At 39.2% G+C, this 16,581-nt stretch overlaps 1 long non-coding RNA gene and 1 other non-coding gene across 5 annotated transcripts in view; both read right to left on the reverse strand.

Moving 5' to 3' along the window:
• Nucleotides 1–14,808, reverse strand: part of LOC140848323 (uncharacterized) — a 271,710-nt gene extending 256,902 nt beyond the window's left edge. For all 4 annotated transcript variants that reach the window (XR_012128987.1, XR_012128984.1, XR_012128986.1 and 1 more), the window contains exon 1: nt 14,720–14,808. This is a non-coding gene — a long non-coding RNA (uncharacterized lncRNA). The remainder of the gene's footprint in view (nt 1–14,719) is intronic.
• Nucleotides 9,511–9,699, reverse strand: LOC118972585 (U2 spliceosomal RNA). Its single transcript, XR_005061614.1, has one exon. It is a non-coding gene; the product is annotated as a U2 spliceosomal RNA (small nuclear RNA).
• Nucleotides 14,809–16,581: the final 1,773 nt, after the last annotated feature.

The following is a 16,581-nucleotide window of genomic DNA, read 5'->3' on the forward strand; positions in this document are numbered from 1 at the left end:
TTGGCCTTTGATAGAGGTAAAGGAGGAGGGTATTTGTAGTATGTGCAACTAACAATACTGGGTATTAAAGATTCTTTGCAAACAGACACAGACAACAAAACAAAAATATTACATACAATAGTCGAGTAGCCAAGAATACTGCCTTCATCTGTTCAGTTTGTCAGGGAAGACAAGCCTTCTATCTTAACAAAACCATGTCACAACACCTCCTAAATCTCTATAGTTGTTATTTGCTTGATTATTTTATCTTTTCAAGAATTAAATAAAACAGGTTTAAAAAAACAATATGGGGCTCAAGCTAAGGTTGAAATAAGGATAAAACTATATTTGATGTCAGAGAGGGTAGGCAACAAAGCAGAAATCTGCCTTAGTGAACCTATTATAATCCACCTTTCACCACTAAATTGAAAGTGAGTTAATGCGCAGGTGGGCTGAGCTAAACTTAGCATAAAAGAAAATCATTTTTCTGTTTATATAATTTGCATGCCTTTGTAATCAGCAAAATGACAGATCAGACAAGAGGCCTACCCGCTGTGATGCAATCTTTAATCTCTGTCATATATTAATCATCCCCCTGTAATATAATAAGCTGCTTCTGTCATGATGGCATGGAATGTAAATAGTTCCAATTACTGGTAATTCTCAACTGTTCTGCAGAAAGAACAGTACGGTGTGATCCATGGGCTTTGGAAGGAAATAAAGTAATCAAAGAAGGTAACTGAATTGTGCATCTCAGCTGAAACTTTTCTGGAGTCTTCCCAGACTGCATGTTTACTTTTCTTGGATTATTTCTAAAAGCTGAAGCAAGGCCTTTGGGAGGAAAACATCTTTCAGTTTATAAGGTTCAGGATGATTTTAATGGGCTGTAAGTGAGTAAGCAACTTGTGCTAATTTCCTGCAGGCATTTTCCAAGTTTTTACCCATTACAGTAGGATGCCTTTGAATATAAAAGTTCTGTTTGAACAAAACATTGTTGTTGTTCTTGTGGCACACGAAAGAGAAATAAAAATATCTCCAGCAATGAAGGTGAGTAAAAGCAAACATGACTAATTCATCTCAATACTTTTTCACACTAGGCCTAGTGTCAGACATCACTCATCAATTTCAGTGCTTCTTCACAGGAGCCCACATTTAACCTTTTCCTCTTAGGTCTCTGGATAGCCACTAACAATGAAGTTAGTAGTAAGTCATCTTTTCTCTCAGATTTCAATTGCTAACTAGAAACAATGATATCCTTACTCTTCTGTTTGAACCACTTGTTTACTGGGAAAGGTACCGCATGACGTTCTCTGAAGGAGGTCAAAAAGGGCAGGAGATGTCTGATGGATTTTTTAAACCTTCCCTCTCCTCAAGCTTCTACACCTGCCCCTCATATTCTTTTTAATAAATACTACAATTTGTTGTAGAAATTCAAGGCAGGAGGTTTTTTTGTTACCAACAGATGGAAGATATCCCATAAGATTTTTTCAGCTTTGCTTATTTCTGCTGTGTTATTTTTTAAGTCTGTCTCAAGCAGTAACAGTAAATGTGGAAAGAAATCTTCCATAGTTTAAAACATTTAGGTATTATTATTATGACCTAAATCAGCATCTATCACTGAGAGGTTCTGATAGATACCAGTTTGTGCTTTATCCTCAAGGCTAAGCTGGATGCTTCCATCATCTCCCAAACCCTAATCTAATAATGCCCCATTATTCCTGCAGGGCACATGGGACAAATGGGACCACAGGACCCCAAGTCCATTTCCCCACTCACCTGTATAGATGAAGAGAAAATGAGATGCATGTGGGCATTTGCCTTCTTGCCACACAGTAACCACAAGCCCAAATGGCTATACAGGTCAGCTTGATTCTGACCAAACAGATTAGACCCTCTTTGCTTTGGGGAGAGAGGCTGGAGTATCTATACCTCTACAGTGCTCCCATTTTGAAATCTACACCTGCATCCCAGGTCACCGCTTCCCATCATTCAACCTCTGATCTCTTGATTCACTGCTAGTGTGTACCACCCAACCTCAGTATTCCATCATTATTTTGAAGTCTCTGATCGAATCACATGGATTCCCATCTAGATTGTAGTCTTTCATGGTAGAGACAACTTTTCTCCAGTGTATCCCACAGATGTTATTCATACTGTATATTTTAGTTGGTAGGAATAGGATATTTGCTGACATGATCAAGATGACTTGCCACTATTAATAAATATATTAATTATTAATAATGTATTGATGGACCAAATACATGAATTACTTAATTATGCCTTGATGGACCTAACTATATCAAAGTACGAGTATTTAAGTTTTGCTCTAAATTGATCAAACTTTAAAAGAGAGTGTCATGTTCACAATACCTTCATTTAAAACACTCAATTTGTTTTTAAATTTGAGACCATCATGGAGAACTTACAAATCGTGCTGACCTAGGGGAGGTGTTTACCTAAGAGAAAATTGAAAAACATATCCACAGAAGAGACCTGCCCACAAATGCTTACAGAAGCTGTTCTTGCATTAGCTAAAAACCAAAACAACTCAAATGAATATCAAAAGAACAGATGAACAGACTGTGCTATCTTTGTAGACTATGCAGAAAAAAACCAAACTACAAATACATGTAATATAGATAAATCTAAAAAAAAGTGGTGTTGGGAGGAGGCCAGAAAACAGTAGACACTGTATGATTCTATTTATGTGAAATTCTAGAAAAAGCAAAACTGATCTCTAGTCACAGGAAGCCGATTAATGGTTACCTTCAGCAGAGGATGGAAGGGATGACTGCAATGAAGATGAGGGAACATTATGGGGCAATGGATATGTCCCATGTTTTTACTGTCCCATATTTATTATTATACATGGGTATATACATTTATCAATGTTCACTGTATTATACGGTCAACATTTATACATTTGTTTATATGTGAATTATGCCTCAACAATTTTAAAAATCATGCTAAGTGGCTCCATAAGAAGAGCCTCCAGTTACAAATGTTTGCAGACCTACCAAGTAGAATGAAACAGCATCATGCCAAATGGCACCCATCTGGGAATACAAACCCTTGTCTCTTCTAGCATCATGTGCAGAAGGATTGACTGGTGGACCCAAGCATAAGAACAGTCATTTTTAATTTGTCTTGTGTCTGATTCTGCCATCTTAAAACTGGACAGAAGCTGATAAAAGCTTTCAAATGGGTACACAGTCTGCAATCACACCATCTGCAAAACCCTCTGAGTTACTAGTCAGGGCCTTTGACTAGCAGAAGTTGTAATTCCATCTCTATTTTCTGGGAATGTGAGAGCCCCAAGAGCATGCCAGGGAGGTGGCAGGATTGGCCTTTGAGTTTATCTTATTTTGATGGCAGTTTCATTTGGAAAAAGGGAGAGTAACTCCACGTGACAGCCTGTATATCAGAAACTGGCCAAATGCATCAGAACCTAGAGAGAGTAAACTGGAGAAATAACAGATGACTGTCCCATCCCTGTGGAACTGGAATGCACTTTTATGCAGAAAAGCTGACGTGTGCTCATAGAGAGCTTTGTAGGCTTTCATAAAAATGAAATGGGAAGCCATTTAAGTGTTAGATTCAGAGAGAAGGTTACTCATGGCTGCATTAAAAAAAAAATCAAGGAGGAGGAGCCAAGATGGCAGCGTGAGTAGGACAGTGGGAACCTCCTCCCCAAAACATATATATTTATTTTTGCAAATACAAGGTATACAACTATCCCTAAAAGAGAGACCAGAAGACACAAGACAACAGCCAGACTACATCCACACCTGCGAGAACCCAGTGCCTGGTGAAAGGGGTAAGATACAAGCCACAGCATGGCAGGAACCAAGGCCCCTTACCCCAGCTCCAGATGGGAGGAGAGGAGTCGGAGCGGGGAGGGAGAGGGAGCCCAGGACTGCTAAACACCCAGCCCCAGCCATCCGCACCAGAGCGCAGACACACAGTGCATGCATGGGGTGCTGGAAACTAGGGAAAAAGGACAGTAAGACCTTTGAGCGGGTCCCGAACCCAGCACCCCTGGGACAAAGAAAAGAGAGAGCTTTTTGAAAGTCTTAAAGGGACAGGGACCTCACAACTGGACGGAAGCATCCTGGGTCACAGTTCAGCAGCTGGAAATTCCAGGGAACTCCAGGCGCACTAAACCCCTGAGCAACAGCTCTCAGATCCCTCACAGAGGTAAACAGCCAAACAGCCCCCCATCCATTACCCCTCTGGGGCCTGGCCATAGCAGAGCAGCAGCCTGAGGCTGGCCACACCCACAGCAAGGGACTTTCCTCCATACTGCCGGGCAAGATACAGAGACCCAGTCTACACACAATTGCCCAACACAAGCCACTAAGGGTCGCAGTTGTCCCAGTAAAGAAAGGCCAGGAGCAAGTGGAAAGAGTCTTGGCTCTCCCAGCTGACAGATGTGTCAATAGCATACCACTGCACCTATCAACATGAAAAGGCAAAAAAATTTGATCCAGACAAGACTAACCCAGACAACTTCAACTTCTACATGTTCCCCTGAGAAGGAACCTGGGGAGATAGATTTAACCAGTCTTCCTGAAAAAGAATTCAAAACAAAAGTCATAACCATGCTGATGGACTTGCAGAGAAATATGCAAGAACTAAGGAGGGAGAATACAGAAATAAAACAATCTCTGGAAGGACTTCAAAGCAGAATGGACGAGATGCAAGAGACCATTACTGGACTAGAAAACAGAAAATAGGAACGCATAGAAGCTGACGCAGGGAGAGATAAAAGGATCTCCAGAAATGAAACAATATTAAGAACTGTGTGACCAATCAAAACAGAACAATATCCGCATTATAAGGGTACCAGAAGAAGAGAGAGAAAAAGGGATAGAAAGTGTCTTTGAAGAAATAATTGCTGAAAACTTCCCCAAACTAGGGTAGGAAATGGCCTCTCAGCCCACAGAGGTACACAGAACTCCCAAGACAAGGGATCCAAGGAGAGCAACACCAAGACACATAATAATTAAAATGGCAAATATCAAAGACAAGGAAAGAGTATTAAAGGCAGCTAGAGAGGAAAAAAAGGTCACCTACAAAGGAAAACCCATCAGGCTATCATCAGACTTCTCAACAGAAACCCTACAGGCCAGAAGAGAATGGCATGATATACTTAATGCAATGAAACAGAAGGACCTCGAACCAAGAATATTGTATTCAGCACGATTATCATTTAAATATGAAGGAGGGATTCAACAATTCCCAGACAAGCAAAAGTTGAGGGAATTTGCCTCCCACAAACCACCTCTACAGGGCATCTTACAGGGAATGCTCTAGATGGGAGCACCCCTAAAAAGAGCACAGAACAAAACACCCAACATAAGAAGAAGGGAGGAGGAGGAATAAGAAGGGAGAGAAATAAAGAATCATCAGACCGTGTTTATAATAGCTCAATAAGGGAGTTAAGTAAGACAGTAAGATAGTAAAGAAGTTAACCTTGAACCTTTGTTAACCACAAAGTTAAAGCCTGCAATGGCAATAAGTACATATCTTTCAAGAATCACCCTAAATGTAAATGGACTGAATGCACCAATCAAAAGACACAGAGTAATAGAATGGATAAAAAAGTAAGACCCATCCATATGCTGCTTAAAAGAGACTCACCTCAAACCCAAAGATATGCACAGACTAAAAGTCAAGGAATGCACAGACACATGGAGATTTAACAACATTCTCCTAAATAATCAATGGATCAATGACCAAATTAAAATGGACATACAGCAATATATGGAAACAAATGACAACAACACAAAGGCCCCAACTACTGTGGGATACAGCAAAAGCAGTCTTAAGAGGAAAGTATATAGCAATCCAGGCATATTTAAAGAAGGAAGAACAATCCCAAATGAATGGTATAATGTCACAATTATCGAAATTGGAAAAAGAAGAACAAATGAGGCCTAAGGTCAGCAGAAGGAGGGACATAATACAGATCAGAGAAGAAATAAATAAAATTGAGAAGAATAAAACAATAGCAAAAATCAATGAAACCAAGAGCTGGTTCTTGAAAAAAATAAACAAAATAGATAAGCCTCTAGACAGACTTATTAAGAGGAAAAGAGAGTCAACACACATCAACAGAATCAGAAATGAGAAAGGAAAAATCACGACGGGCCCCACAGAAATACAAAGAATTATTAGAGAGTACTATGAAAACCTATATGCTAACAAGCTGGGAAACCTAGGAGAAATGAACAACTTCCTAGAAAAATACAACCTTCCAAGACTGACCCAGAAAGAAACAGAAAATCTAAAAAGACCAATTACCAGCAACGAAATTGAAGCAGTAATCAAAAACTACTCAAGAACAAAAGCCCCAGGCCAGATGGATTTACCTCGGAATTTTATTAGACATACAGAGAAGACATAATACCCATTCTCCTTAAAGTTTTCCAAAAAATAGAAGAGGAGGGAATACTCCCAAACTCATTCTATGAAGCCAACATCACCCTAATACCAAAACCAGGAAAAGACCCCACCAAAAAAGAAAACCACAGACCAATATCCCTGATGAATGTAGATGCAAAAATACTCAACAAAATACTAACAAACCGAATTCAAAAATACATCAAAAGGATCATACACCACGACCAAGTGGGATTCATCCCAGGGATGCAAGGATGGTACAACATTCGAAAATCCATCAACTTCAACCACCACATAAACAAAAAAGGACAAAAACCACATGATCATCTCAATAGATGCTGAAAAATCATTCGACAGAATTCAGCATCCATTCATGATAAAAACTCTCAGCAAAATGGGTATAGAGGGCAAGTACCTCAACACAATAAAGGCCATATATGATAAACCCACAGCCAACATCATACTGAACAGCGAGAAGCTGAAAGCTTTTCCTCTGTGATCAGGAACAAGACAGGGATGCCCACTCTCCCCACTGTTATTCAACATAGTACTGGAGGTCCTAGCCACGGCAATCAGACAAAACAAAGGAATACAAGGAATCCAGATTGGTAAAGAAGACAAACTGTCACTATTTGCAGATGACATGATATTGTACATAAAAAACCCTAAAGACTCCACTCCAAAACTACTAGAGCTAATATCAGAATTCAGCAAAGCTGCAGGATACAAAATTAATACACAGAAATATGTGGCTTTCCTGTACACTAACAATAAACTGATAGAAAGAGAAATCAGGAAGACAATTCTATTCATAATAGCATCAAAAAGAATAAAATACCTAGGAATAAACCTAACCAAGAAAGTGAAAGACCTATACCCTGAAAACTGTAAGACACTCTTAAGAGAAATTAAAGAAGTCACTAACAAATGGAAACTCATCCCATGCTCCTGGCTAGGAAGAATTAATATCGTCAAAATGGCCATCCTGCCCAAAGCAATATACAGATTCGATGCAATTCCTATCAAATTACCAACAGCATTCTTCAATGAACTGGAACAAATAGTTCAAAAATTCATATGGAAACACCAAAGATCCCGAATAGCTAAAGCAATTCTGAGAAGGAAGAATAAAGTGGGGGGGGGGGGAATCTCACTCCCCAACTTCAAGAACTACTACAAAGCCACAGTAATCAATACAATTTGGTACTGGCACAAGAACAGAGCCACAGACAAATGGAACAGAATAGAGACTCCAAACATTAACCCAAACATATATGGTCAATTAATATTCGATAAAGGGGCCATGGACATACAATGGGGAAATGACAGTCTCTTCAACAGATGGTGCTGGCAAAACTGGACAGCTACATGTAAGAGAATAAAACTGGATCACTGTTTCACCCCATACACAAAAGTAAATTCGAAATGGATCAAAGACTTGGATGTAAGTCATGAAACCATAAAACTCTTAGAAAAAAACATAGGCAAAAATCTCTTAGACATAGACATGAGTGACCTCCTCTTGAACATATCTCCCCGGGCAAGGGAAACAAAAGCAAAAATGAACAAATGGGACTATATCAAGCTGAAAAGCTTCTGTACAGCAAAGAACACCATCAATAGATCAAAAAGGTACCCTACAGTATGGGAGAATATATTCATAAATGACAGATCTGATAAAGGGTTGACATCCAAAATATATAAAAGAGCTCACACACCTCAACAAACAAAAAACAAATAATCCAATTAAAAAATGGGCAGAGGAGCTGAATAGACAGTTCTCTAAGGAAGAAATTCAGATGGCCAACAGACACATGAAAAGATGCTCCACATCACTTGTCATCAGAGAAATGCAAATTAAAACCACAAAGAGATATCATCTCACACCAGTAAGGATGGCTACCATCCAAAAGACAACAACAAATGTTGGCGAGGTTGTGGACAAAGCGGAACCCTCCTACACTGCTGGTGGGAATGTAAATTAGTTCAACCATTGTGGAAAGCAGTATGGAGGTTCCTCAAAATGCTCAAAGTAGAAATACCATTTGACCCAGGAATCCCACTTCTAGGAATTTACCCTAAGAATGCAGTACTCCAGTTTGAAAAGGACAGATGCACCCCTATGTTTATCGCAGCACTATTTACAATAGCCAAGATATGGAAGCAACCTAAATGTCCATCAGTAGATGAATGGATGAAGAAGATGTGGTACATATATACAATGGAATATTACTCAGCTGTAAGAAAAAAACAGATCCTACCATTTGCAACAACATGGATGGAGCTAGAGGGTATTATGCTCAGTGAAATGAGCCAGGTGGAGAAAGACAAGTGCCAAATGATTTCACTCATATGTGGAGTATAAGAACAAAAGAAAACTGAAGGAACAAAACAGCAGCAGAAGCACAGAACCCAAGAATGGACTAATAGTTACCAAAGGCAAAGGGACTGGGGAGGACCGGTGGGAAGGGAGGGATAAGGGTGGGGAAAAAAGAAAGGGGGCATTACAATTAACATGTATAGTGGAGGGGGCACAGGGAGGGCTGTGCAACACAGAGAAGACAAGTAGTGATTTTACAGCATCTTACTATGTTGATGGACAGTGACTGTGAACGGGTATGTGGGGGGGACTTGGTGAAGGGGGGAGCCTAGTAAACATAATGTCCTTCATGTAATTGTAGATTAATGATACCAAATAAAATTTTTAAAAAAATCACTTTGGCCCGTGGGTGAAATAGGAATAGAGAAGCACAAGACTGGATACTGAGAGGATAACCTGGGAGGCTACTGCTAGTCCAAAAGAAAAGATGGTGGAGGTTTGGAAGAGGGGGGTAGCAATGGGATGGAAAGATATTCATAAAGTTCATAAAGTAGAACTGACAGGATTTAGTGAATAGTCTCAATTAGGGAACTGATCAAAAAAGAAAGTGTTAAGGATGATGTCTACATTTATAGCTCAAGTAAATGGGTAGATAAAGATGTCATTCACAAAAATGGAGGAAAAGAGAACAAATTTGGTGATTATGTAACTTATTCATGCTAATGGAAATTAATTATTCTGACCTTATATATGATATACTTTTTTTAAAGATCTAGAATACTGCTACCCAATGTGATAGTCCACCCTAGAGATAAATACTCATTAAATAGTACCTAATTTTTTTTTCTTTTGAAGTGGACAGAGCAAGCTCCTACTCCAACTTCCTGCTGCAAAAACCCATTTAACACATTGTCCTCAGATAGAGGATGTATCAGATATTAAACTGATAAGAGCAGATACTATACTTGATCTTAGCCAAAAGGCTGAGAAGCAATAAATAGTACTTAATTTTATTGATTTCTACCAACTACAGTACCAAGTTTTTTACATAATTTCATTTTTAATTCTTTAAATAGCTCTGATATTATATATATTATATTATTATTATTATTATTATTCATACTTCACAGATGAGTTAACAGAGGCACAGAATAATAAGTTACCTGTGGGTGACAATGCTAACGTTCACCAGTATCCAGTTCTCTCTTAATCAGTTATAGTTAGGATTATAGTCCCCAGCCCACTTGAAGTGAAATGTTAACAGTATGATTTGTTTGGGCCAAAGGAATATGAATAGAAATATCACTTCTGAGTAGAAACATGTTAGAGCCTCTATTTGATCTTCTTCTTTCTTTCCTGAGCTGACCAAAGAGAACAGGTGTTTCAGTAGTATAACTCTATGCTGATGTAGCTCCTGTGAGAACCCTCAGTAAAGGCAATAATAACCTAAGTCTCTCTGTTCAGCTCCCTTAACCCCTGTTGGATACAGAACATGAACAAGAAATAAAGCATTGCTGTGTTAAGGCAGTGAGACTTAGAGAGTAACCCTGCAGCAGAACCTAACTTATTCTGACTTATATGTTTCACAGATTCATGAAATGGTTAATACTGGAAAACAGGCTCCATAATCACCACAGCATATTTACAAAAGAAAAAAATTATCTCACAAATGAGGCAAGTTATTAGATCAGAGACTTGGTAAAGGAGATGAAGGTTAGGCTAGGTGCTGAATAGCTACAGCCTGCACACTGTAGATCTTCCCCTATGGAAGACATTCTCTTTATTTTTTTTTACACTTATTTATTTATTTATTCATTTTTATTTTTTGAGAGGGCATCTCTCATATTTATTGATCATATGGTTGTGAACAACAATAAAATTCTGTATAGGGGACGCAATGCACAATCATTAATCAACCCCAAGCCTAATTCTCAACAGTCTCCAATCTTCTGAAGCATAATGAACAAGTTTTTACATGGTGAACAAGTTGTTACATAGTGAATAAGTTCTTAGATGGTGAACAGTACAAGGGCAGTCATCACAGAAACTTTCGGTTTTGATCACGCATCATGAACTATAAACAATCAGGTCAATTATGATTATTCGTTTGATTTTTATACTTGATTTATATGTGAATCTCACATTTCTCCCTTATTATTATTATTATTATTTTTTTTAAATAAAATGCTGAAGTGGTAGGTAGATGCAAGATAAAGGTAGAAAACATAGTTTAGTGCTGTAAGAGGGCAAATGTAGATGATCAGGTGTGTGCCTATAGACTAAGTATTAATCCAAGCTAGACAAGGGCAACAAAACATCCACGGATGCAGAAGATTTCTCTCAAAACAGAGGGGAAGACATCCTCTTCTATCTTTAACGTCTTTACCCACCTACATTGGACTTCTTGCCTTGTTCATGGAAAGCCCACCCACCGGTGTGAATTCAAGTGGACCAAATGAACGTGTGAAGAACATTAATGACTCTACTCACCCACTCTAGATCTAGATCAAGGGAGAAGCCTAAGTTACTGAAGGTTAATTTGCCCAAATATACCAAATTTGTTCACTATAATTTTTTTCTTTTGTCAGAGCCATTGTGATTTTTTTAAGGTATTTTTTTAACAGCAGTTTTAGATTCACAGCAAAACTGAAGGTCCAATACCAAGATTTTCTATATATCTTTGATCCCACACATACATAGCCTCCCCCATTATCAACAACCTCCGCCAGAGGGAATATCTGTTACAATGATGAGCCTGCACTGACACACTGTAATCACCCCAAGTCCATAGTTGATAGTGAAGTTCACTCTTGGTGTTGTATATTCTACTAGTTTGCACAACTGTACAGTGACGTGTACCCATCATTAGAGTACCATGAAGAATATTGTAACTGCCCTTAAAATCCTCCAAGATCTACCTATTCATCCCTCCCTTATCCATACCCCTGGCACCATTCACCTTTCATTGTGTCCATAGTTTTGCCTTTTCCAGAATGTCACATAGTTGGAATCAAATCGTAGGTAGCCTTTTCAGAGTGATTTCTTTCACTCAATAATATGCATTTAAGGCTCCTTCATGTCTTTTATGGTTTGATAGCTGATTATTTTTTAGTGCTGAATAATATTCCACTGGGTGCACCATAGTTTATTTATCCATTCACCTACTAAAGGACATCTTGGTTGCTTCCAAGTTTTGGAAATTATGAATAAATTTGCCATGAATATCTGTGGGCAGATTTTTATGTGGACACAAGTGTGCAGCTCCTTTGGATCAATATTAAGGAACGTGACTGCTGGGATGTATGGGTAACTGTAAGTTTAGTTTTGTACAAAAGCCCCAAACTATCTTTACAAGTGGCTGTACCATTTTACATTCACACCAGCAATGAATTAGAGTTTCTGCTGCTCTACATCCTTGTCAGCATTTGGTGCTATCAGTGCACTCATTATAATTTTATAAAAATTAGAAGATTTAACAGTTTAAACAAAAATGTTCAACTTTGGCTATTAAATACCACATTTAGAAAAATACATTTTATCATTTGGAACTAAAATTTGTGTTGATATGGGAGTTTTCCTTTAATCCTAATTTAGTGTATGATATATTTTGGCTAATTCTGGTTTATTCATATGCTTTGGAATTGAGATTAAAATTTATAAGTGACTTTTGACAAATTGCCTTTCAGTGCAACTGGCATTCAGAGAATTTAATTTTCAGAAAGTTATCCATTTCTACCATCCTAAAGAAAGCTCCAATCTCAGAAATTGTGGCACATTATGAATTTAGCTAAAGGTACAGCCACAAAGGAGAACACGATATGGACAAAATAGATACCTCTGGGTTTTGTTGCTGTCTCTTAGCATCCTTTCCCTCTTTCCTGATAACAGAATATTCAGTGATGCGTCTACCTACTCAACTACATCACACTTCAGATTCCAAATCCTTTATTCACTATTCATTTTTGAATGACCAAATATCAACTCAAAGTGGCCTAAGCAAAAAGGACATTTACTGACTCATAAACATGGGAGTTTATTAAAGCTCCTGTATGACTGGATCTAAGAGCTCAGGGAGCTCCTTTCTCTGACTATTTTAATACTCAAAACATGAACCATGAATCTGGAGGTATCCGTGATCAGGCTGGTCTGGTCTGGTTCCGAGGTACCATCTTTCCTGTTCCGCGGTTCCAGCCTGCCTGAGCTAGATGGTACTGAGACCCACTAAGAAGGATAGGAGTTTAGAAAAGGAAAGCCAATTTAATTAATATTCTAGGCCCCACACTCTTGTTGGTAAATTGGAGGAAAACAAAACAAACAACAACAGTTCCTTTAACATGAGATGACAGACATCTTTACAAAACAAGCCAGAAGCAAAACAGAAGCCTTACTTATTAAAGAGGACAGTGATTTCAGGAGGGGCTGTGGTAAAACTCACATCTTCTGCTGAATCTTCCCGATGAACACAGCCCTGGAGTCACATTTGGCAACTGCTCAAATGCCTCTCTGCCTCTGATACCTTATTTTCCTTCTTTAATGTCTGAATTTTGTCTGTTCAAACTCATTGGAAAGGAATTGAGCTTCCTCTGTATAATTAGACTGCCGACAGTGAATTGGGAGTATTCAGGGAAAAAAACAAGAATCAAGGTGTTTATGGAATGCCCACTGAGTACCAGGCAATATGTTACAAACAGTAGACAAAATGGTATGATGGAAAAGTTCTGTATTCTGAATAATGTACAGCAATTCTGAGAGAGGACTAAACGCAGTGAAAGGGTGCTGATGGACCAAAGAGTAGAGTCATGAGATCCTGCCGAGGGCCATCGAGGAAAGAAGCCTTTCCAGAAGCACCACCTAGAAGGAGGGCTGGGAGTTAGCCAGTGGGGGGGAAATACAGGAGGTGGGAGAAGAGGCAACCAGAGATAAGAAAAAGCGTATGTCAGGTTCAAGGGCAAGATTGCTTGGCTCTGTTGAAGCATGAACCAAGTTTAACAGGAGTTTCAAAGCCAAGTGGAAGGGTTGGCAAGAATGAGACCAGACAGAAGTCTGGGCCAGATTCTGAGAGATTTTTCAAAGTCACGATAAGAATTTTAGGCTTTATCCCAACACTGCTGGGATGGTACTGATGGGTTTTAAGTAATGGAACAACATATTCAGAAGGATTATACCTTTCAACAATCGCTCTGTTACTATGTGGAAAGTGAATTGGATGAGGGGAAGAGGTGGAAAGAGGTCAGTTATATCCTAAGGCAGGCTTGAAGTACATGCTGAAAGCATATGATTTCTTCATATACTGTCTTAAAATGTAACACAAACTATGCATTTTGACATGCAACACATCCTTATGTTAGCATTTAAAAGATATTCTCAATTATTTACTGTAGTTAACCTCATTAATTAACAAATATGCATTTTTCTTCTTAACAGAACTGGGATTTTGTTCAAGATGGCAATGTGGTAAGCCCCCCAATACAGGATGATAACTAGCCTAAGCCAACTGACGTAATTCTGGTTTCTGACATATAACTGTCCCTACAAATAGTGATGAAATATGGTCCAATATTTCAACTGAGTATGGAGTGGAGTCTTTAGGGAGAGGACCCTGGAAAGTTCCTTCTTCCATTGAAAAGATGACAGAGGCAGCCGGCTCTGCCCAGCCCCCTGCTTCCTTCTCCCCACCTGTTCACAGCCTTGGTCCCCAGAAGTACAGCAGCTATCCTACAACACGAGGTGCAAGAAACAGAACAAAAGGTGATACGCAAAAGATGGCTGCAGGACGGCTGCCAAGGATGAGAAGATAGAAAAAAACATCTGAGTTTCTAAAAGCACCAACTGTCTAATGCTGGAGATCCTGTTACATAAACTTAAGCCACTGTTTTTGTTACTTGCAGTCAGATGTATTCCCTGTTGACACACTAACCCTCAGGAAAACTTCTTCCACTAAAACAGACCTCAGTTCACCTGAGGTTTTGCATATCACCAGGCAGCCTAAGCCAGGACCCCAGGGAGCGCACGCACCTCAGACAGCCACGCATAGCCTTGGGCAAACGCCACCACTTTCAAATGACTTCACTCTGGCATTCCAGTCCAAAATTCCTTCATCTTTGCTTAGTTTCCACAAAGGAGCAGCTGAGGCCTGAAGACTTAAAAGGACAAGAGAGAACTCTGTTAGCCTGTGTGTCTGGGTTTACCACTCGCCCTGGGTGGGGAACGGCCATGAGCCCCTCTTCCATACAAAGTGCTTTTAGATGGAAGACAAGAGGTAGTGTATCAGTGCAAAGAATATTCAGAACTCACAGGGGGTCTTTCCATGCATTTTCTTCAGGACTAATGCATTTGCATTCAAGAGACCCTGAGTTGCCTGATGCCCCAGCTTTCAGCTTTCAATATAAATCATGCGAGAAAAAATGGAGACAGGGATGTCCTCTCACGGAAGCATTGCTCATGACACGGACAATAGGAGAATGCACTGTCCTTTAGCAGATGGGCCGACAGAGGTGAGGGAGGATGGATCTTTACCTGTGCTTCTCTCACTTGAACCGCTCTCCCATCACCCAACAGTCCCAAAGGCAATGCCAGGTGGGTAGCACCGGCTCACTGTCTTTATAGCTGTTTATAAGCAAACACTGCCTTTTCCCAGACTCTAGACCATCAACCAGTTTCTCTGATACTTAAAGACAGAAGTATGGCTATTCAGAGGCAAGGGGCTATTTGTGGGATAAATGCAGAAATGTCATGGCTTCACATGATTTATTATAGATGAGTGTGAAAGGGAATATAAAAACTATTCCATTAATTTCATTTTCATTTTAGTGGTTATGTGGGCTTAGGTGCCTTGAAAATTATCTTCTTACTCTCTCAGGAGAGAGATTTGCAAAAGTACAAAAGGGCTAGATGTGCTTTGGCATAAGCAATGGCATCATGTTTATCAAGCAAGTTCATCTTGCTCTCCCTACCCCAGCCTCATATAATGATTCAGGGCAGTCAAAGATAGGTGTTTGGAGCCTGCTCTAATTCTGCATATCCCCAGTCTAATAACAGTGTCATTATCCCTTCCCACTAATTATACCTTGGTTATCATTTCATTCATGCATATTTAAGTCCATCTGCTCCTTGAAGAGGCACAGTAATGTTTATACTGGAAACACTAATATGCTGGCTATGCTTTCATATCAGGAAAGCTCTTTTTAATGTTTTCATTGCACTTTGAAACCCAGATTTGTAAACTGGACATTCAGAAAGCATCATTTTAAATTCATATCAGTTTAACCAATTCCCAAAGATATCTTCAAGTCAGAAATTCCCAGTCACAAGTTCTCATTCTATTTTAGCACAACTGGCAAAGAAGCATTTTGTACTAGGCAAACAGGCAGTTGGCTTAAAGTTATTGGTTTCATACCGTAAGTCCTGCACTGGTCCAAGATTTCTACAATCATCTAATTTCAGCATCCACAAACTCTCTGTGGTAGAGATGATTATTTGTGTCTCCATTTTATAGATAAATAATAACCAAGAATGTATGTCGTCTAAAATCACACATCAGGTAAGCAGAGAAGCCAGGATCTAGAATCAGGTGTTTAGATTCAAACTCAAGGCTTATAACTGCAAAATGGTTGCCTCAGAGGAATATTTTCAAGGATAGCTATGCTTTGAAATGTATCAAATATTAGAGTCATATTTTCTTTATCTTTTTTGAATAGATGGAATTAGTAGTGCAGTAGGTATTTTTGGTGATCAGCCCAGCATCGTTTTTTCTTCCCTCTTTCCTCACAAAATCATTGTGCCAGTCAGGGATCTACTCTTCTCCCAAGACTGTAAGTCCATCTTCATCTCCAGAAATGATCCTTGTGAAGTCTAAGCCAGCCGCAGGGCTCCTGTCC

This window comes from Manis javanica, chromosome 3, assembly GCF_040802235.1.
Source record: "Manis javanica isolate MJ-LG chromosome 3, MJ_LKY, whole genome shotgun sequence".
Lineage (NCBI taxonomy): Eukaryota > Metazoa > Chordata > Mammalia > Pholidota > Manidae > Manis > Manis javanica.